The sequence below is a fragment of the Elephas maximus genome, chromosome 5 (assembly GCF_024166365.1).
Source record: "Elephas maximus indicus isolate mEleMax1 chromosome 5, mEleMax1 primary haplotype, whole genome shotgun sequence".
In the NCBI taxonomy this organism is placed as follows: Eukaryota; Metazoa; Chordata; class Mammalia; order Proboscidea; family Elephantidae; genus Elephas; species Elephas maximus.
In genome coordinates this window covers 160379722-160401042 of record NC_064823.1, presented here as the reverse complement: position 1 = coordinate 160401042, position 21321 = coordinate 160379722, and the positions used below count along the sequence as shown (strand labels likewise).

The following is a 21321-nucleotide window of genomic DNA, read 5'->3' as shown; positions in this document are numbered from 1 at the left end:
CAAGGGTCCGAGAATAAGTGGTGCCTCATAATCCTTACAGCCAACGGCATTGGGTGCCCACAGTCTGGATGCAAAACCCACCCCCCTACATGCTCTAGGGAACAGGCACATGCTTTCCTCACAGACACTCAGGGGCAGCTGTCAGCCCACTGCCTTGCTCAGCATGTGACCTCCTACTGTACCCAGATACCTGTGCCGACACCAATCACCTCTTCTCATCTAGTACTGTAGGTGACAGCCAGCACCACACACTTGGTGACTGACTATCCAGGCACTTGAGCTGAATCCATTCAAGAAAATTGAATGGATTCGTGCACTCACATACCTCGTAACGGCTCTAACCACCTGGCGACAGGATGTTAGAGCTTCAAAGGCACCAATAATCGAGCTAGCTCACTTGAGCAGCCTATTTGGGCATACCGAAACAAAACAAGAATCTAGGACAGTAAGAAAACATAAAATAAATACAAAAACTTATTAATGGTTCAGAAACAACAGTCAATATCAAATCACATACAGAGGCAGTCCATGATGGCTTCAGCAAGCTCCCAGAAAAAGAATCAAGAAATCTTCCTGATGAAGATAACTTTCTGGAATTACCAGAGGTAGAATACAAAAGATTAATATACAAAACTCTCTGAGAGATCAGGCAAAACGCAGAACAAGCCAAGGAATGCACAAAGCATTAGAGGAACTTAAACAGATTAGACAAGACCATGATGACAAATTTAATAGGCTGCAAGAATCCACAGAGAGACTACAAACAGAAATTCAGAAGATTAACAATAATATTTCAGAATTAGACAATTCAATAGAAAGTCATAACAGCAGAACTGAGGCAATGGAAGTCAGAATTAGTGAGATTGAAGATAAAGCACTTGGCACCAACCTATTTGAGGAAAAATCTCATAATAGAATTTTAAAAAATGAAGAAACCTTAAGAATTATGTGGAACTCTATCAACAGGAATAACCTCTGAGTTATTGGAGTACCAGAACAGGGAGGATAAACAGAAAATACAGACAGAATTGTTGAAGATTTGTTGGCAGAAAACTTCCCTGATATTGTACAAGATGAGAAGGTATCTATCCAAGATGCTCATCGAACCCCAAATAAGACAGATACAAAAAAAAAAAGCCACCAAGACATATTATAATCAAACTTACCAAAACCAAAGATAAAGACAGAATTTTAAGAGCAGCTAGGCATAAATGAAATTCACCTAAGAGGAGAGTCAATAAGACTAAGCTCAGACTACTCAGCAGAAACCGGAAGGCAAGGGGATGACGTATATAAAGCCTTGAAGGAAAAAACTTGCCAGCCAAGAATTATTTATTTGGCAAAACTGTCTCTCAGATATGATGGCGAAATTAGGACATTTCCAGACAAACAGAAGTTTAGGGAATTTGCAAAAACCAAACCAAAATTACAAGAAATTCTAAAGGGAGTCCTCCAGTTAGAAAGTCAATAACATCAGACAAAAACCCAAAACTAGAACACAGGACAGAGCGACCAGATATCAACTCAGATAGGGAAATCACAAAAATAAATCAAACCTAAAACGCTCAAAACAGGGAAACAGAGACGTCATAATGTAAAAGATGACAACATTAAAACAAAAAAGAGGGACTAAAAACTGTAGTCGTAGATCTTTCATGTGGAAAGGAAGTTCAGGCGATATAAAGAAACAAAGGATTGGTTTAAACTTAGAAATACAGGGGTAAATATTAATAAATAGCCACAAAGGAAACTAACAATCCTACACATCAAAATAAGAAACAAGAAAAACATAAAGACTCAACAAATACAAAACCAACAACAATGAAAAAGAGGAAAAGAAAATATATAAAGAAAAATGACTCAGCACAGAAAATTAAATGAACCAAAGAAACTGTTAACAACACACAAAAAAATGACAGCACCAAACTCATACCTATCAACAATTCGGCTGAATGTAAATGGACTAAATGCACCAGTAAAGAGACAGAGGGTGGCAGAATGGATTAAAAAAACAGGCTCTGTCTATATGCTGCCTACAAGAGACGCACCTTAGACTTAAAGACACAAACAAACTAAAACTCAAAGGATAGAAAAATATATATCAAGCAAACAATCAAAAAAGAGCACGAGTGGCAATATTAATTTCTGACAAAATAGACTTTAAAGTAAAATCCACCACAAAGGATAAGGAAGGACAGTATGAATGACTGAAGGGTGAATATACCAGGAGGACATAACCATAATAAATATTTATGCACCCAATGACAGGGCTCCAAAATACATAACACAAACTCTAACAGCAGTGAAAAGAGAGGTGACAGCTCCACAATAATAGTAGGAGACTTCAGCAGGCCACTTTCAGTGAAGGACAGATAATCCAGAAAGAAGCTCGATAAAGACATGGAAGATCTAAATGCCACAGTCAACCAACTTGACCTCACAGACGTATACAGAACACCCCACCCAACAGGAGCCAAGTATATTTCTTTTCCAAATCACATGGAACATTCTCAGAAGAGACCACATATTAGGCCATAAAGCAAGCCTTAACAGAATCCCAAACACTGAAATATTACAAAGCATCTTTTCTGACCATAAAGACATAAAAGTAGAAATTGATAACAGAAAAAGCAAGGAAAAAAAAAAATCAAACACATGGAAACTGAACAACACATTTCTCAAAAACTATTGGGTTAAGAAGAAATTATAGGCGGAACAAAGAAACGCATAGAATCAAACGAGAATGAAAACACCTCCTACAAAAACCTTTGGAACACAGCAAAAGCAGTGCTCAGAGGTCAATTTAGAGCAAAAAATGCACACATTCAAAAATAAGAAAGGGCTAAAACCAAACAATTAACCCAAGAACTTGAACAAATAGAAAGAGAATAGCAAAAGAAACTCTCGGGCACCAGAAGAAAGCAGATAATAAAAATTAGAGCAGAATTAAATGAAACAGAGAATAGAAAAACAATCTAAAGAGTTAACAAGACCAAAAGCTAGTTCTTTGAAAAGATGAATAAAATCAATAAACCATTGGCCAAACTGACAAAAGAAAAACAGGAGAAGAAGCAAATAAACCACGTAAGAAATGAGATGGATGATATCACAACAGACCCAACTGAAATTAAAAGAATCCTAACAAGAGGGTAGAGGGGGTTAGAAGCTGGTGAAATGGACACGAAAAGAGAGAGCGGAGGGAGGGAGCAGGCTGTCTCATTAGGGGGAGAGCAATTGGGAGCATGTAGCAAGGTGTATATAAGTTTTTGTGAGAGAGACTGACTTGATTTGTAAACTTTCACTTAAAGCATAATAAAAATTAAAAAAAAAAAATCCTAACAGAATACTATGAAAAATTGTACTCTAACAAATTTGAAAACCTAGAGGAAATGGACAAATTTCTAGAAACACACTACCTACCTAAACTTACACAAACAAAGATAGAACAAATAAATAAACCTACAGCAAAAGATGAGATAGAAAAGGTAATTTAAAAACTTCCAACAAAAAAAGCTCTGCTCTGAAGGCTTCACTGCAGAACTCTACCGAACATTCAGAGAAGAGTTAACACCACTGCTACTGAAGGTATTTCAAAGCGTAGAAAAGATGGAATAGTCACAAACTCATTCTATGAAGCCAGCATAACCCTGATACAAAAACCAAGTAAAGACACACAAAAAAAGAAGATTACAGACCAATATCCCTCATGAACACTCAGCTGTGCTCATGAGGAACTTTTACATAGATCAACAGGCAGTGGTTCGGACAGAACAAGGGGATACTGATTGGTTCAAAGTCAGGAGAGGTGTGCGTGATGGTTGTATTCTTTCACCATACCTATTTAATCTGTTTTTTTTTTAATTATTATTTAATCTGTATGCTGAACAAATAATACGAGAAGCTGGGCTATACGAAGAAGAACAGGGCATCAGGATTGGAGGAAGACTCATTAACAACCTGCGTTACGCAGATGACACAACCTTGCTTGCTGAAAGTGAAGAGGACTTGAAGCACTTACTAATGAAGATCAAAGGCCACAGTCTTCAGTATGGATTACACCTCAACATAAAGAAAACAAAAGTCCTCACAACTGGACCCATGAGCAACATCGTGATAAACAGAGAAAAGATTGAAGTTGTCAAGGATTTCATTTTACTTGGATCCACAATCAACAGCCATGGAAGCAGCAGTCAAGAATTCAAAAGACGCGTTGCATTGGGTAAATCTGCTGCAAAGGACCTCTTCAAAGTGTTGAAGAGCAAAGATGTCACCCTGAACACTAAGGTGCATCTGACCCAAGCCATGGTATTTTCAATCACATCATATGCATGTGAAAGCTGGACAATGAATAAGGAAGACGGAAGAAGAGTTGACGCCTTCGAATTGTGGTGTTGGCGAAGAATATTGAATATACCATGGACTTCCAAAAGAACGAACAAATCTGTCTTGGAAGAAGTACAGCCAGAATGTTCCTTAGAGGCAAGGATAGCGAGGCTACGTCTTACATACTTTGGACTTGTTGTCAGGAGGGATCAGTCCCTGGGGGAGGACATCATGCTTGGCAGAGTACAGGGTCAGTGGAAAAGAGGAAGACCCTCAACGAGGTGGATTGACACAGTGGCTACAACAATGAGCTCAAGCATAACAACAATTTTAAGGATGGCGCAGGAGCAGGCAATGTTTCGTTCTATTGTACATGGGGTTGCTATGAGTCGGAACCGACTCAACGGCACCTAACAACAGCAACAACAACATCCCTCATGTACTTAGATGCAAAAATCCTCAACAAAATTCTAGCCAATAGAATTCAACAACATATCAAAAAAAATAATTCACCATGACCGAGTGGGATTCATATCAGGCATACAGGAATGGTTCAACATTAGAAAAACAATCAATGTAATCCACCACATAAAACAAAAGACAAGAACCACATGATCCTATCAATTGATGAAGAAAAGGCATTTGACAAAGTCCAACACCCATTCATGATAAAAAAAAAAAAAAACTCTCAGCATAATAGAAATAGAAGGAAAATTCCTCAACATAATAAAGGGCATTTATACAAAGCCAACAGCCAACATCATTCTACAAGCATTCCCCTTGAGAATGGGAACCAGACAAAGATGCCCTTTATCACCACTCTTATTCAACATTGTGTTGGAGGTCTTGGCCAAAGCAATTAGGCTAGATAAAGAAATAAGTGCATCCAAATTGGCAAGGAAGAAGTAAAAGTATCTATTTGCAGATGATATGATCTTGTTCACAGAAAACCCTAAAGAATCCACAAGAAAACTACTGGAACTAATAGAAGATTTCAGCAAAGTATCAGGATACAAGATAAACATACAAAAATCAGTTGGATACCTCTACACCAACAAAGAGAACATCAAAGAAGAAATCACCAAATCAATACCATTTACAATAGCCCCCAAGAAGATAAAATACTTAGGAATAAATCTAACCAGAGACATAAAAGATCTATACAAAGAAAACAAGACACGACTGCAAGAAATCAAAAGAGACCTACATAAGTGGAAAAACATACCTTGCTCATGGACAGAAAGACTCAACATTGTGAAAAATGTCTATTCTAACCAAAGCAATCTGTAGATACAATGCAACCCTGATCCAAATTCCAATAGCATTTTTTAATGAGATGGAGAAACAAATCACCAGCTTCAGTGGAAAGGGAAGAGACCCCGGATAAGTAAATCATTACTGGAAAAGAAGAACAAAGTGAGAGGCCTCACACTACCTGATTTTAGAATCTATTATACAGCCACAGTAGTCAAAACAGCCTGCTACTGGTACAACAACAGATACATAGACGAATGGAACAGAATTGAGAATCCAAACATAAATTCATCCACCTATGAGCAGCTGATATTTGACAAAGACCCAAAGTCTGTTAAATGGGGAAAAGACAGTCTTTTTAACAGATGGTGCTGGCATAACTGGATATCCATCTGCTAAAAAAGGAAACAAGACCCATACCTTACACCATGCACAACAAACTCAAAGTGGATCAAAGACCTAAATATAAAATCTAAAACAATAAAAATCATAGAACAAAAAATAAGGACAATGCTAGGAGCCCCAATACATGGCATAAACAGTATATAAAACATTACTAACAATGCACAAACACCAGAAGAAAAACTAGATAACTGGGAGCTCCTAGAAATCAAACTCTTACGCTCATCCAAAGACTTCACCAAAGGAGTAAAAAGACAACATACAGACAGGGAAAAAATTTTTGGCTATGAGAAATTAGATCAGCATCTAATCTCTAAAATCTATAAGATACTGCAAAACTGCAACCACAAAAAGACAAATAACTTAATTAAAAAATGGGCAAAGGATATGAACAGGCACTTCACCACAGAAGACATTCAGGCAGCTAACAGGTACATGAGGAAATGCTCACAATCTTTAGCCATTGGAGAAATGCAAATCAAAACTACAATGAGATACTGTTTTACTCCAACAAGGCTGGCATTAATCCACAAAACACAAAATGATAAATGTTGGAGAGGTTGTGGAGAGACTGGAACACTTATACACTGTTGATGGGAAAGTAAAATGGTACAACCACTTTGGAAATTGATTTGACGCATTCTGAGAAAGCTAGAAATAGAACTACCATATGATCCAGCAATCCCACTCCTTGGAATATATCCTAGAAAAATAAGAGCCTTCACATAAATAGATATATCCACATCCATGTTCTTGCAGCACTGTTTGCAATAGCAGAAAGATGGAAACCACCACAGTGCCCATCAACGGATAAATAGATAAACAAATTATGGTATATTCACACAATGGAATACCACGCAACGATAAAGAACAATGACGAATCCATGAAATATTTCATAGCACAGAGGAATCTGGAAGGCAGTTTTCTGAGTGAAATCAGTCAGTGGCAAAAGGACAAACATTGTGTGAGACCACTATTATAAGAACTCAAGAAAAGGTTTAAATACAGACAGAAGAAAACATTCTTTGATGGTTACAAGGGGAGGCAGGGAGGGAGAAGAGTATTCACTAAATAGCAGACAAGAATTATTTTAGGTGAAGGGAAGGACAACACAATACAGGGGAAGTCAGCACAACTGGACTAAACCAAAAGCTAAGAAGTTTTCTGAATACAAACACTTCAAGGGACAGAGTAGCAGGGGCGGGGATATGGGGACCATGGTTTCAGGGGACATGTAGGTCAATTGGCATAACAAAGTGTTTTAAGAAAGTGTTCTGCATCCCACTTTGGTGAGTGGCATCTGGGGTCTTAAAAGCTAGCAAGCGGCCATCTAAGATGCATCAATTGGTCTTAACCCACTTGGAGCAAAGGAGAATGAAGAACACCAAAGACACAGGGAAAATATGAGCCCAGAAGATGGAAAGGGCCACATAAACCAGACTCTGTCAGCCTGAGACCAGAAGAACTAGATGGAGCCCGGTTACCACCAATAACCGCCCTGACAGGAAACACAATACAGAATCTCTTATGGAGCAGGAGAAAAGTGGCACGCAGACCTCAAATTCTAGTAAAAAGACCAGACAGTGGTCTGACTGAGACTGGAGGCACCTCAGAGGTCATGGCCCCCAGCCTCTGTTAGCCCCAAACTAAAACCATTCTTGAATCCAACTCTTCAGACAAAGATTAGACTGGACTATAAGACATAAAATGATACTGGTGAGGAGTGTGCTTCTTAGCTTAAGTAGACACCTGAGACTATGTGGGCAGCTCCTGTCTGGAGGCCTGGCACAGAGTAGGCACTCCGTACATATTGACAGCTGAGGGACAAACAGAGTCCGTCCTCCTGCCCCCAGCCTACCCAGGGCCCTCCTGGCTCCTCAACTTGGAGCTTGTGCACCAGCCTGCTGTCTTATTTCTGTGTGCTTGGGCGGGCCTCTTCTTGCACTGACACTGTTCTCCCGAAGGACAGGTCCCCAGCCTCACATGCAGCTGAGCCTCCATGATTGAGGTTCAGCAGATTCGAGAGCAGGTCTCTCACCACACCTCCTGTCTCGGGCCTCGGACTGGGGAGGTGGACAAGCAGAGCTGGGAGGGGATGTGGTGGGGATGGAGTCTTTCAAGGGCTGGGTATGAGCCCCCAGGCTCCCCGCCTCTGCTTCCCAGAGCACCCGGGGCTCCATTCCCAGCTCTCTATGCCTCCTTTCCTCCTTCAGGGGGAAGCCCTGAATTCATTCCTCTAGGGAGAATCTAGATGTGGGGGGCATGAGCTATGCCCAGCCATTCCCCAAGCACAGCCCCTAGTCCACAGCTCTCCACCCTTCTGTGGAGACAGGGGCACCTCCTTTTCAACCCAAAGTCCGCTCACTCTTTCAGCTGGACCTGGGGTCCGCCGTCCCCATCAGAAGAGGGGAGGACACACCCACACCCAGAAGAGGTGGTGAGGGCATCACATGGAGTGCGCTGTGGACATGATCTGCTCAGGATGTCCAGTGCTCCTGTGTGACTCCGTGACTGGAACGGAGGACCAGGAGGGCAGGGTGTGTTTGTCTGTTGTGCTAACTGGATGATAATAAGTGCCTAGGAAAGGAGCCCCGGTGGCACAGTGGTAAAGTGTTGGGCTGCTAACCAAAAGATTGGCGGTAAGAACTCACCAGCTGCTCCCCAAGAGAAAGACGTGGCAGTTGCTCCCATAAAAATTACAGCCTTGGAAACCCTACGGGACAGTTCTGCTCTGTTCTACAGGGTCGCTAGGAATCCGAATCGACTTGACAACAGGCTTGGTTTTTTTTTTTACCACCCGGGAGAGCTTCTGCCAGAGTAGGTACCTTCTATGTATTTGTTGAATGAAGTCCACTAGCACCGTCCTTGCTGAGTGGGCCTGGGGCCCCTCTCCCAGCTACACCAAGGACTGGGGCCCACTCGATGGAGCCTCCAACCACCTTTACCAATGGGAAAATAGCTTTGCTCTAGCTCATGGGGTCACTGAGGAGTAAGCCAGAGAGTTTCTTCGTTGGGGAGAGATAAGGACGAATGCGAACAGCCCCAGCCCCTTTAGCAGCCTTTTCTTCACAGCCAGGTTCCCGATAAGCACGGCCTATGGCTTATCCCAGGGAGTCCTCACAACACCCCTAAGAGATCAATCCTTTCACCACCTCACTTTTCAGGGGAGCAACCTGAGGCTCGGAGGGGTGAAGTGACATACCCAAGATGCACAGTTGGCAGGTGGCAGACTCTCCACTGGGCTGTGGAGGGGTGGGGCACTCACCTTAGGAAGAGCAGGTCCAGGACCTGTTGGGTGTTGGGGACTGCTGTGTAGGTGCCCAGGAAGGCGGGCACCAGGTGCTCCACCAGCTTCTCCAGTGTGCCTGCCTGGCAGTTCACACCAAGCTGGTCTCATCCAGGTCCAGGGCTGACTCATGGTCACACTGGAGGTGGGACAAAGGAGGACTTACGTCAGGGGCAGCACCACAAGCCACCAGCGGGGTTAGGGGTTGGAGCTCAGGCTGGGAACACCCAGGCCCTCAGCTGTGGTCAGATCTCAGACCTCGCCACCATCTGGGCTGCGAGATGTTCCCTCCACGCTGCGTGAGACTTAGTCTGCTCCTGCCATGGAGAGGAAGGGGCTGGGGCAAGCTCATTTCCTCCCCGGTCTGGAAATGGTGCACAGAGCAGACATACCCTTTTGATTGCAAAGCAAGACATGTATTTCTCTTTCTTTACATTGAAGTGAGTTTTGAGAGCCTGAAGCTGTGGTGTTTCTAGAACCAGCTAACAGTGAGTGCCTGAAGATCCCAGGCTGGGAGAAAGACCCCCTCCACAGGGCCAAGGGTCTGAACAGGTGACTCAGGGAGAGCAAATCCAAATGGCCACTCAACAACTGAAAGAGGGCTCAGTTTCTCGCAGGGCAATTTTAAGTCAAAGTAACACTGAGATTCCCTTGGTCACCATGACATCAGACTGGCAAGAATTTAAAAGAACGATTACACCAGGGTCAGGCTCCATGCAGGGATGCAGCCTCCGTCATAGACTGCTGGTGGCCACATGACTGCTACAGCTGTTTTGGAAAGGAGTCTGACTCTAGCGATCAATCCTAACTTTAAATGCACACTTCCTCCCACCCGGTAATCCCATCCCTGGGAGTCTCTCCTGAGTGTGGGATCAGTAGGTTAGGACACACACAAGACTTCCACTGCAGCACTGCTGAAAGGGTAGCAGAAAGCAATCATATTCTGGTCCCCAGCAGGGAGAGGTTCAATCGCTGTGGCATCCGGCCTCGCTTCTGGAATATTCTGCAGCCCAGTCAGGCCACAACTCCTGATCCGGAGGGGTCGCGACGTTGTGTTCCGTGAAGATTGCAAACAGCATAAAAAAGTATACCACAGTGTGAACCCTGCCCTTTTCGGGTAAAAAGAAGTCTGCTAAGTGTGAGGATGGGTGAGGCTGGGAGAAGGTGTGGAAGGACAATTCGGCCAGTTGCTCCACAGAATACCAGGGCTCAGTAGTAAGAACAGTAGCAAAATGCAAGAGTAGTCACGACCTAACACAAAGAGGACGCAGTGTAAAAGGCTTGTTTTTGGTATTCCTATGAATGTGGGATAAGTCACTTTGCACTGGGCCAAGGATGGGGATGGGCCAGGGGGGTAGGGGCAGAGGGAAGAGGTGGCAGCCAGATTCCTTTGTGAGGGAACTGAAGTCCCCCAAAGGGAGCTCAAGCAGGAGCTCCGGGGAGTCTCCAGAGTGGTGTCTGTGTCCTGGGCTCCCCTCTGGCCATCTCTGGAGCTCCCTCTGGCCACCTGGGTGTGGAGACTCCGCCCCATCTGCACTCACCCCAAGCCTGCGCTTGCCTTTCCCGGCCTGCTCTCAGGGGAGGAGTACGTGATGGCACTGCCCTGCTCCTCGTTGATCTCCTGTGGGGAGCTCTGCAAAGACAGTGCCCGGCAGTGGGCCCAAGAAGCATTAAGGGCACAGGAGACATCAAGGGCACACCTCTGATGCTGTCTCTTTCCTTCTCTGCCCCTTTAGGCTCTTGTGCCTGGTTGGCCTTCAGAGGAACTCTCAGTTTTCCATCTGTCACCATTTGGTAGGGGTGGTGTGAAATGTGACCTTTCTGGGGTGCGGGCTGGTGGCTAGGGGTCCACAGAACCCCCAAATCACTTAGCCTTGGCTGGGACAAAAACCCAGGTTTCTTGAGACCAGAAGAACTAGTTGGTGCCCGGCCACAACCGATGACTGCCCTGACAGGGAGCACAACAGAGAACCCCTGAGGGAGCAGGAGATCAGTGGGATGCAGACCCCAAATTCTCACAAAAAGACCATACTTAATGGTCTGACTGAGACTAGAGGAATCCCAGCGGTCCTGGTCCCCAAACCTTCTGTTGGCCCAGGACAGGAACCATTCCCGAAGACAGCTCATCAGACATGAAAGGGACTGGACAGTGGGTAGGAGAGAGATGCTGATGAAGAGTGAGCTATTTGTATCAGGTGGACACTTCAGACTGTGTTGGCATCTCCTGTCTGGAGGGGGGATGGGAGGATAGAGAGAGTTGGAAGCTGGCAAAATTGTCACGAGAGACTGGAAGGGCTGACTCATTAGGGGGAGAGCAAGTGGGAGTACGGAGTAAGATGTATATAAACTTATATGTGACAGTTTGACTTGATTTGTAAACGTTCACTTGAAGCTCAATAAAAGTTAATTAAAAAAAAAAAAAAAAAACCAGGTTTCTCTGGCTATTCCCCAGATTCACAGGCAGAAAGGAAAGGCCCTTGCTACAAAAAAAAAAAAAAAAAAGGAGGCATTAATTCCTCCTGCTATGCAGCCTGGCCTGAGGGCTGCCCCATCAAGCCCTGGAGAAGTCCACTAGCTGTGACTGCCCAGGCCCTACAGCCCCCTCTCCCACTTCTCACTGTCCTGGGTAGAGGAGAGCTTGCTGCAGAGAGGAGGAGGCTCGGGGAGGAGGGATAAAGATATTGACCACTGAGCCCTGCAGGAGGACCTGGAAGTGGCTAGGCGGGCACAAGGTCATCAATGCCACCCTAGGACAGCAGGTGACTGCCCCACACGGTGAGTGTGTAGCTCAGAGAAGGCCCGGGTGAAAATGCTGACATAGCCTGTGGCCCACTGACAGTCCCTTCCCTAAAGCCCTGGGTCTAAACTGGGACCTCTGGGTAGAGACTTAGGTCCCAGCATTCTATGGGATTAGGGGCAGGGGGCAGGGAGGTGAACCAGGTCCTGGGCTACCACTACCCCCCCAGCCCCCAAGGCACCCAGTGTGATGGACTAGGCCCAGCCAGGCCCACACTCCTGGTCAGGCTCAGCCTCATGAACCCGGTGATGGGGAGACATTGTGGGGATGGAGCCCAGGTCAGCCCTCAGTGAGTACAGTAGCAGCACCACCACCACCATCTTCATCATCACCTCACCCCATCTGTCTTCCAGGCCGCATGACCCCTCCTTCCTTGGCCCCCACCCGCCTCTGTGCCCAAATGTGCCTTGTTCCACTCTGACAACTTTGGGCCTTATCGGTTGTCTTCCCTTCTTCCCTGCCCCCAGACTGGGTCCTCACAGGGACAAGGGCTGGCACGGTCTGGGGATTGGTATGGCCTGGGGAGGAGTGTGGAGATGGCCAGGTGGAATCACAGTGGTGGCTTGGCCTGGATCAGCCTGTCCTGGGCCACCCTCTGTTACCTTCTTCTTTTTGGAAAATGATGGCCAGAGCCTTTGGGGTGAAGTCTGAACCACCGTCTAAACCTTTGCTAAAGGGTAGAACTCCTGAGACAACAAGAAAACATCTTGGTTTATCGAGTGTCTCCACCCAAGTGAGCTGGGTAAGGGGCTAGGTCTAGAATGTGGGGGCCTGGTTACCACGGTTCCAAGTTCTGTTGGGCTCCACTGCCAAGGAAGTAAGGTGACATGCTGAGTTCCCTTACATGGCCAACTGCTCAGATAAAAACTCTCCGAAGGCCCAGGTGGGCTTCTGAATGCTTACCTCTCCCCACGCCATCTCCGTAACTATACACAGTGCCACACAGCTGTCCCCACAGAACCCATGGAAGGCCTGTGTGCATTCAAGGTCCCAGCTTTGAGAAGACAGAGCTGGGTTCACACCTGGGTCCTCCCTCTTAACCAGTCTGTGACCCCCAGACAAGACATTATGCCTCTCAGACCTGCCCCGTCTCCCTGCCCGCACAATGGGGACCATTCTAGGATCTGCTGCCTAGGGACTTTCTCGGTTGTATGTAAGATCGTTGTGGTTAAGTGCCTATGTGTCAATATTGACTCACAGCGACCACATGTGACAGACTAGACCCGCACCATAGGATTTTCTTGACTATAATGTTTATGGAAGCAGATTTCCAAGTATTTCTCCCAGGGAGCTAGCTACCAGGTGGGTTCTAAACACCAACCTTTCAGTTAGCAGCCGAGCACTTAACTATTTGCACCACCAGGGCTCCATGTATGAATGATAATATCCATAAAACCCTTGGGATGGTGACATGTGTAGCTCATACATAAACTTAGACTTGAAAGAATTTCAAGAAGGTGTGGAAAGCAACATGGAGGACAACTCAAAATAGGGCTGTTTCCTGTTTGTGTGACCTTAGCAAAGTCACTTCCCCTCTTGGATTCGTTTCCCAGTCTACATCACAAGGGGGCTGGAATTAAATGAAAAACAGACATCATCACCCTCTGGCATAAAACCTTCTAATAATTTCCCATTGTTTTTAGAATCTGACCCAAATGCCTTTTCTCAGACTAGGGGATGGGCAGCATGCACAATGGCTCCCAACAATCCCGCCTCCTGCTCTATACATCCTTGTAAAACCCCCTCCTTCTGAGCGTATGCTGGACTCAGGGACTTGCTTTTAAGGGATAGGACAGGGCAAAATGGCCTTGGGTCTCTTTACATTCTCTTTCTCTCTGTCTCTCCCTCTGGGGAAACAGCTGCGATGTAAGACCTGCCCTATGGAGAGGCCCACGTAGCAAAGACCAAAGGAGGGTACCAACAACAGACAGAGAGGTCCTGAGGCCTCAGTGCAACATCTCAGAGAAACCCAGTCCTGCCAATAACACTAGCCTGAGCTTGGAAGCAGATTCTCCCCCAATGGAGCCTCGGTTGAGACCACAGGCCAGTCTCCTGAAACACTTTGAGGCTAAGCCGTGCTGGTAGTCCTGGTCCACAAAAACGGTGAGATCATCCATGTGTGTGGCTGTGAGCCACTAAGGTTTGGGGTCATGTTGTCACAGAGCAGGAGATAACTCCTCCAGTCCGCCAGACCCTGGGATCTGGGTCCGCCCTCGTCCCTCCCTCCCCTCTCCTCCCAAGCTCCCGCCACCACACTGGCCACTGTCTAACCTCCTCTCTGGACAAACTCACTGGCCTTCCAGTCTTTGTTTTCTCCGTGTCTTGCTGTCCCCACGCTTGCGCAGAGCTGGCCCCCTCTTGTCGCTCTGGTTACAACATCCATGTCACCTCAGTGAGGCCTCTCAGACCCCCACCCATTCACCCCCTAGCCTTCCCTCACAACACCCTGTTTGATTTTCACTGCAGCGCTTGCTTTTTTCTTTTGTTTTTGTGCTTTTTGCATCTCCCTCCAGACTGTGAGCTTCTGGGGCAGGGAGCACGAGGGTCGTGTTTAGCACCAGACCCTAACAGGGCACATGGCAGGTGCTCAGGCACAGTTGCTGAATGAACAAATGAGAGGATCTTGGATTCCCCTCCCACTTCTAAGCAGCTTGGATTGTGGAGATGTATCTAATAATAGGAGGCACAAGTCCAAGGCAGGGGGATGGCCAGAATGGCCTAGGGATGATTGTCCCCGGTATGACTGTCCCCGGGTCACAGTTGCTCTAGCAAAGCTTAGTGGGTCCCGCTGGCAGAAGAGGCTGCTGCCCTCAGGTGGCCATCCCTAGCACTGCAGCTCCAAGCAGGCGACCTCACCACACAACTCACACCTTTGTCCAGGTGTCCTCAAGGCAGCAGCTTTCCCGGGCCCCAGGGGGCAAAGCAGCAGGAGCTGTAGGCTCTACGGGTGGTGTGAGAGACCTCGGATGCCTCTCTTGCCCCCTCTTTGGTTCCACTGAACCTGGGGTGTTTAGCTTAGTTACAATGCACCCTTCTCACAGCCAGGGCCAAGCCTCAGGCCCCACTTCCACCAAAGGACCCCGAGGCTCCGACAGGGACTGGTCCTGACGCTGGACCCCAGACTCGTGGTCTAGTGCTCTGCATTGTTCTGTGTGACCCCAAATGCCCAGTCCACCAGACTGCCAGTCCTCTCGTGGGGCATCAGCCTTGGGCTCATCTTGAGTCTCCTCTCTCCTCCGTGAAGTTAGGTGAAGCCTGACGCTATCATTTCACAGATGCCAAAGTAAAGCAGCCCCACATGGAGAGAGGTTGGCCTGGGGTCCCCCACATCTCATTTCCAAACAAACCCCATGGAAAGGAGTTAGGCCCTTGCCTAGGAGGCCAGAGCTTTCTTTATACTCTGGACCCTGACCACTCTGTGTCCTGGGTGCTCCCTGTCCCTATCTGAGCCTCAGTTTCCCAATTGTTCAATGAAGGGTTGCGCACAGAATGGCATAAGACGTGGGCCACAGCTGGGGTGCCTGTATGGGCTGCCAGCCTCCCTACCACAAGCAGTGGTGGGGGAACACTGTGTGGGGCAAGCAGCCCTGTGTCCACAGTGGTGTGCACACGAAGCTTCATGCACATGCCTGTGGGGACCCGCAGACGGTGCACGTGATCCCAACTCTCTGCATACACATGTACGCACAAACTGCTCTGGTCATGTGGTCTGTCCAACGTGCTGCCTTACCCTCTGGCCCCACCTCTGTGCTCCCCACGGCCCCTCAGGTCCTGGTGTCACCCACATCACACTGGACTGGGTGAACATGGAGAACCTGGAGGCACAGGACCCCCTAAAGTCCCCCACCGCCCAGGCTCCCCCTGTATCAGCCACTTCCTGCCCTGGCCTCACCTCTTAGTCTCACCAAGCCTCTCCATGGCCCGAGACTTGGCCCCAAAATGCTCCAGGGTGTGACTTGGTCATTATTGCAGCCAAACAGGAACAGCTGGGTCTTAGCCACCACCTCCAATTCCTGGGCCAGAGAGAAGGGGAGGATGCTAAGGTGCTACAGAGGGTGCAGAAGCTGCTCACCGTCTTTCTCTTCTGGAAGCTGATCATTCTCCCTGTGAAGCAGACCACCTCTGTCCCTCAGAAAAGGTCCCCTAGGCCATGACCAACCCTCCCCAACCCTTCTCATGCTGCAGTGCCACAGTGCCCACCAGGGGGCAGCGCACAAACACACACACACACACACACACACACACACACACACACACACACACACACACACACGCGTACACACCAGGACTTAAGCATGGGCTGGGTTCTGGGCGACAGGGCAGAGGGGCCCAGGGTAGAGGCTCAGGGGCCTTCTAGCCCAACTCTTTCTGATGACGGGTGGAGAGACTGAGGCCTTGGGCAGGAAGGCACTGACTGGCCACTCACGTGGTGCCTGACCTTGGCGGGGCTGACTTCACTCACTCTCCCCTCCATGGTCTCTGCCAGAGGGAGAGGCTTCTCCTGGGCTTCTCATGCTTCCCCAGCCTGGGAACCACGACTGCTGGCTTATGCCGAGGCTCTGTTTACCCATCAGTAGATGGACGTGTCCAGTCAGGACCTATGGTGTTCTTTCTCTCTGAGTGTCTGACTCTACACACACACACATACTTCTCCATCCATCATCCACTTGCCCAAGCCAAAACCTTGGCATCTCCCTTAACTTCTCCTTTTCCCTCATCCCTAACAATCAAGTCACTGACAGTCTTGTTGGCTATAATGAGTCCCAGGTCCATCCTCTTCTCTCCATTTCCACTGTCCATTCTTATCCTGGTCTCTACCTCCCACCTGGACCATGGAGCACAGCAGTCTCGGGACTGTTTTCCCTTAGTGGCTCTCTAGCAATGATTCTCTCACTGGTCTCTGAACTATTCCATCCTTAACCCTCTGTGATCTGTTCTCCACATGTAGCCAGGATGAGCCTTTAGAAACTGAAATCAGATCAAGTTATTCTCCAGCTTAAAACTCTCCAGTGGCTTCCAACTGTGTGCCCGATAAAATCACAAGAGCAAGGTTTCCGTCTCTAAAAGACTGTATCATTTCCTATATGATCTGGTGCTTCCCTCCTCTGGGATCAGGGGCAGTTGTGTTGGGATGGGCATGGAGAGGCCAGGGTGCTTCCACCCCATCTCACCCGCTTTTCTCTGCTGCATAGATTAAGGCTCCATCTAAGACTTTATGACTTGAATTACGATGTCTTGCCTACGAAGAACTCAGTGAATAAATATCATAGATGGTTTTTCCTCTGCAACCTGACTACGGAATCCCCTCCTCCCCAGCCAAGGGAGCCACTCCATCAGTGGTGATTAGTTTTCCCTAATAACGTGGGTGCGCGTACGTGTGCGCGCGCATGTGTGTGCGTGTGAACGAATCCTTAAAAGAGACTTCTAAAAATGTATAAATAAAGTTAGAATTTTTTAGTATAATTCTGGGTTGAAAAGAGCATGACCTTAAATATACCTTCAAAAAAGTAGAGGTTTGTGATCCTGTCCTGGATGCCAGTAGCAATGGTTTCACCTCATTAGCTAACATCTCAAGGCAAAATAAACTCTCGCCACAAGGTCTATGCCTGACGAGGAAGGATACATATCCATATTTCAAAAGCCGTCTCTTTAGTGGGCTTCTTGTGCACTCCAGCCAGGACTCCTCGGGGTGTCTGATGTTTTACATCACCCCATGTGGACCGAATGTTCGTAGGAGGAATAGAAGTATCAGCTCTGCCAATTTCTATGTCTTCACTGGAGCTGGGATGGTTGGACTTGTCCTCCATTTGTGGTTTCCAGTGAGAATGTCAAACTCTCATGTCCATTTGGTGGGAACTGTTTAGTTAAATTAGAGAGTTATCTGTAAATTCACAGAACCAGGCTCTGGTTAACTGCAGTTTCTCAGTGCCCAGGAAGCAAACCAGAGGCTTGGTGAGGAGTCGCCGGCTAACCCTTTTGAGGGATGGGACTCCCCTTCCCTCTGGATTCCTCACTAGCACCACGCGTGACATGTGACCATCAGATGTGAACCGGGGGGACTCAGGTTGAAATCTTTTTTTAATGGAAGTTCTAATGGCTTCTTCCCACACCTCAGTAGACTGTCCTGGCCATCCCGGGGCTGACCACTGTGGAGACCACCGTGTCCACCTCCATTCCGTGGTACAGCTGCTTTTCCTTCCTCCTGCTCACGGAAAGATGGAAAGCTCCTCTCCTAAGTCTCCTTCCCTCCCCTCCCCAGAGACACAGGGCTCTTTCCTTCCCCCTTCTCCCAAGAACCACTGTCCACTTCCAGGAGGCGGGGAGGCAGTGGCTCTGAGCAGAAAAAGAACCACTGTCCACCCCCAGGAGGCGGGGAGGTGGTGGGCTGAGTAGGAAAAACCAGAGCCCCCCTGAAGAAGAGGAAGACGAAGGGCTGCATGTGAATTATCTTGCCCTGTCACACAGGCACCCTACCTTGGTTGGGTTGCTGGAGGTTCCAGTCAGTCAGCTGACAACATCCTGACACAGCCACTACAGTCCATTCAGTCTCCTGGGCCCCACGACAACCTGGAATAGTTTTGCCCTTTTAACATGGGCGAGAAGAACAAACTTTAAGGAAGGAAATAATCTAAATTAAACTTGGACCTCATTTAGACACATGTGCCTGGTAGCAATTTCTATTTCTACCGCAGTGGAAAGAAGATGGAGCCCTGGTGGCAGTGGTTAAGAGCTACGGTGCTAACCAAAGGGTCGGCAGTTCACATATACCAGCCAGTCCTTGGAAACCTCTGGGGCAGTTCCACCCTGTCCTAGACTCAACAATGGAAGGGTAGAAAGAAGATGGTACTTGGAGCCTGTGGTGAAATGAGTTCTTTTATGTGGCCTTTTGCCTTGGTTCTTTGGAAAACAGCTTGAGAGATTTTCCCTCTAAGCCCTGAAGAGTGACCTTTGTACTTGTTTTCTACCTCAGAGGGTTTGTTACTTTTGTCCATGTTAACTGACATTTCCTGAGTAAGCTGTAAACAGCTCGTGGTTTCATAGTTTTCGTCCTGGGCTGCAGTCTGCCCTGTGATTGGTACGCACCTTGCAGGGATTGGGTCATAGAGTATGCAAATGAAGTATCTGTAGCCTACTATGCAAATGAATTGTCTGTGGCCTACCAAGAGGAGATTGGTCAGTTCGTGGCCCTGGTGGAAGGGTTCCACGGATTGAACTGTATCCCCCCAAAATATGTGCCAATTTGGTTAGGCCATTATTCCCAGTATTGTGTGGTTGCCCTCCATTTTGTGATTGATATGATTTTCCTACGTGTTGTAAATTTTAATCTCTGCCTGAGGTTAATGAGGCAAGATTAGATTATATGTTAAAGAGGATTAGGGTGTTATGTAACACCCTTACTCAGGTCGCATCCCTGATCCAATATAAAGGGAGTTTTCCCCGGGTTGTGGCCTGAACCACCTTTTATCTTACAAAAGACAAAAGGAAAGCGCAACAAGCAGAGAGTTGGGGGACCTCATACCACCAAGAAAGCAGCACTGGGAGCTTCTCCTGCTTGGAGAAGCTACTAGTCCCCGGGAAGATTGATGACAAGGACCTTCCTCCAGAGCCGACAGAGAGCAAAACCCTTCCCCTGGGGCTGACACCCTGAATTTGGACTTGCAGCCTACTAGACTGTGAGAGAATAAATTTCTCTTTGTTAAAGCCATCCACTTGTGGTATTTCTGTTATAGCAGCACTAGGTGACTAAGTTAGAGGGCCGTGCCGTGAAAGTGATGAGGAGTTTGTGTATATATACATATACATACATATATATATATATACACACACACACATATATATATACACACACATATATATATACACACATATATATATATACACACATATATATATATATGCAGCCAGGTCTGCATAAGTTTTTTAGACAGAAAGAAGGACCAAGACAGGGAGCAAACAGAAGCAGAAGGAAGAAAGAATAAGGAATATAGAAAACGCAGAGAGAGGGGGCAAGGAACCTTGTTAAAGAGCTGTAAGACGAGTCAAGGGCTATAACATGAAGACAGTGACAGGCCCGGAAGGTGCCCAGCAGCAGAGCCAGCAGCGACGTATGGCAGGGCCAAGAGGAGCCTATCCTGAGAGGACCAAGAGGAGAACTGTCCTGACGGGGCTGAGAGGAGGCCTCCGTGGCTGACCTGGACTGTGCAAGCGGAGAGAAGGACCTGCTTGCTCGCACGGCGGGGAGGAGCTGAGAGAGCTGCCCTGCACTGTGGAAGGAAGGGCCATGCTCTCCACTTCAGGGGGGCCTTCCCGACTCTGCCTACGTGCTTCCCGAACCTGAGCTGTACCCTGTTACTTCCTCAACAACCATTGCACTGTGAATATGGCCTGTGAGTCCTGTGTGGCCCTTGTGATGAGTTACTGAACCCAGCAGAGAAAGGCAGAATGTCGTGGGGGGGACGGCTGGTATCATACATGGTGAAGATTTCGGAAAGTAGAGAAATGCCTGACTTCTACCTCACAGGAATCAGCTTTGTGCTGATGGTGACTCTTACCCCTACGGAGTCTAGGCAAGTTTTGACGCAACTACAATACAATCTGAGACTCTTCCCGGACTCTTAACTCAGGTACCAGTGTTTCTCTAATTTTCAAGCTGTCCAGGCCCATTTAAAGGCTTATTTTTATAGTGATATAATTCACATACCTTAAAATTCAGCCCTTTAGTGTACAACTCTGTGTGTTTTTAGTATATTCCTAAGATTGTTCAACCATCATCGTCATCTAATTCCTGAACATTTTCACATGTCAAAAAGTCACTTCCCATTTTCCCCCAGCTCCTCTCCCCTCAGCCCCTGGCAACCACAAATCTACTTTCTGTCTCTATGGATTTTCCTAGTCTGAACACATTATAAATGTAATCAACATATGTGGTCTTTTATGACTAGCTTCAAGCTCTCAGCTACTAACTAAAAGGTTGGTGGTTCAAATCCACCTAGAGGGACCTCGGGACAAAGGCCTGATGACATACTTCCAAAAGATCGCAGCCATTGAAAACCGTATAGAGCATAGTTCTATTTTGACAAACATGGGGTTGCCGTGAGTCGAAATAGACTCAACGGCAACTGTTTTTTTGGTTCGTTTCTTTCTGTCCTTTAGTATAATGTTTTCGAGATTCATCCACGCTGTAGCATGTATCAGGACTCCGTTATCTTTTATGGCTGATAATTTTCCGTCGTGCGAACACACCACATTTTGTTTATC

At 47.1% G+C, this 21321-nt stretch overlaps 1 long non-coding RNA gene across 4 annotated transcripts in view; it reads right to left on the bottom strand.

Moving 5' to 3' along the window:
* The window catches only part of LOC126077359 (uncharacterized), a 60944-nt gene that overhangs the window by 16473 nt on the left and 23150 nt on the right, over nucleotides 1-21321 (bottom strand). For 2 of the 4 annotated variants that reach the window (XR_007517713.1, XR_007517711.1), the window contains exons 2-6: nucleotides 18538-18646; nucleotides 17561-17944; nucleotides 15956-16076; nucleotides 10808-10899; nucleotides 9246-9405 (exon numbers count right to left, since the gene is read on the bottom strand). This is a non-coding gene — a long non-coding RNA (uncharacterized LOC126077359). The remainder of the gene's footprint in view (nucleotides 1-9245; nucleotides 9406-10807; nucleotides 10900-15955; nucleotides 16077-17560; nucleotides 17945-18537; nucleotides 18647-21321) is intronic. The other 2 variants (XR_007517712.1, XR_007517714.1) reach the window with 2 other exon arrangements.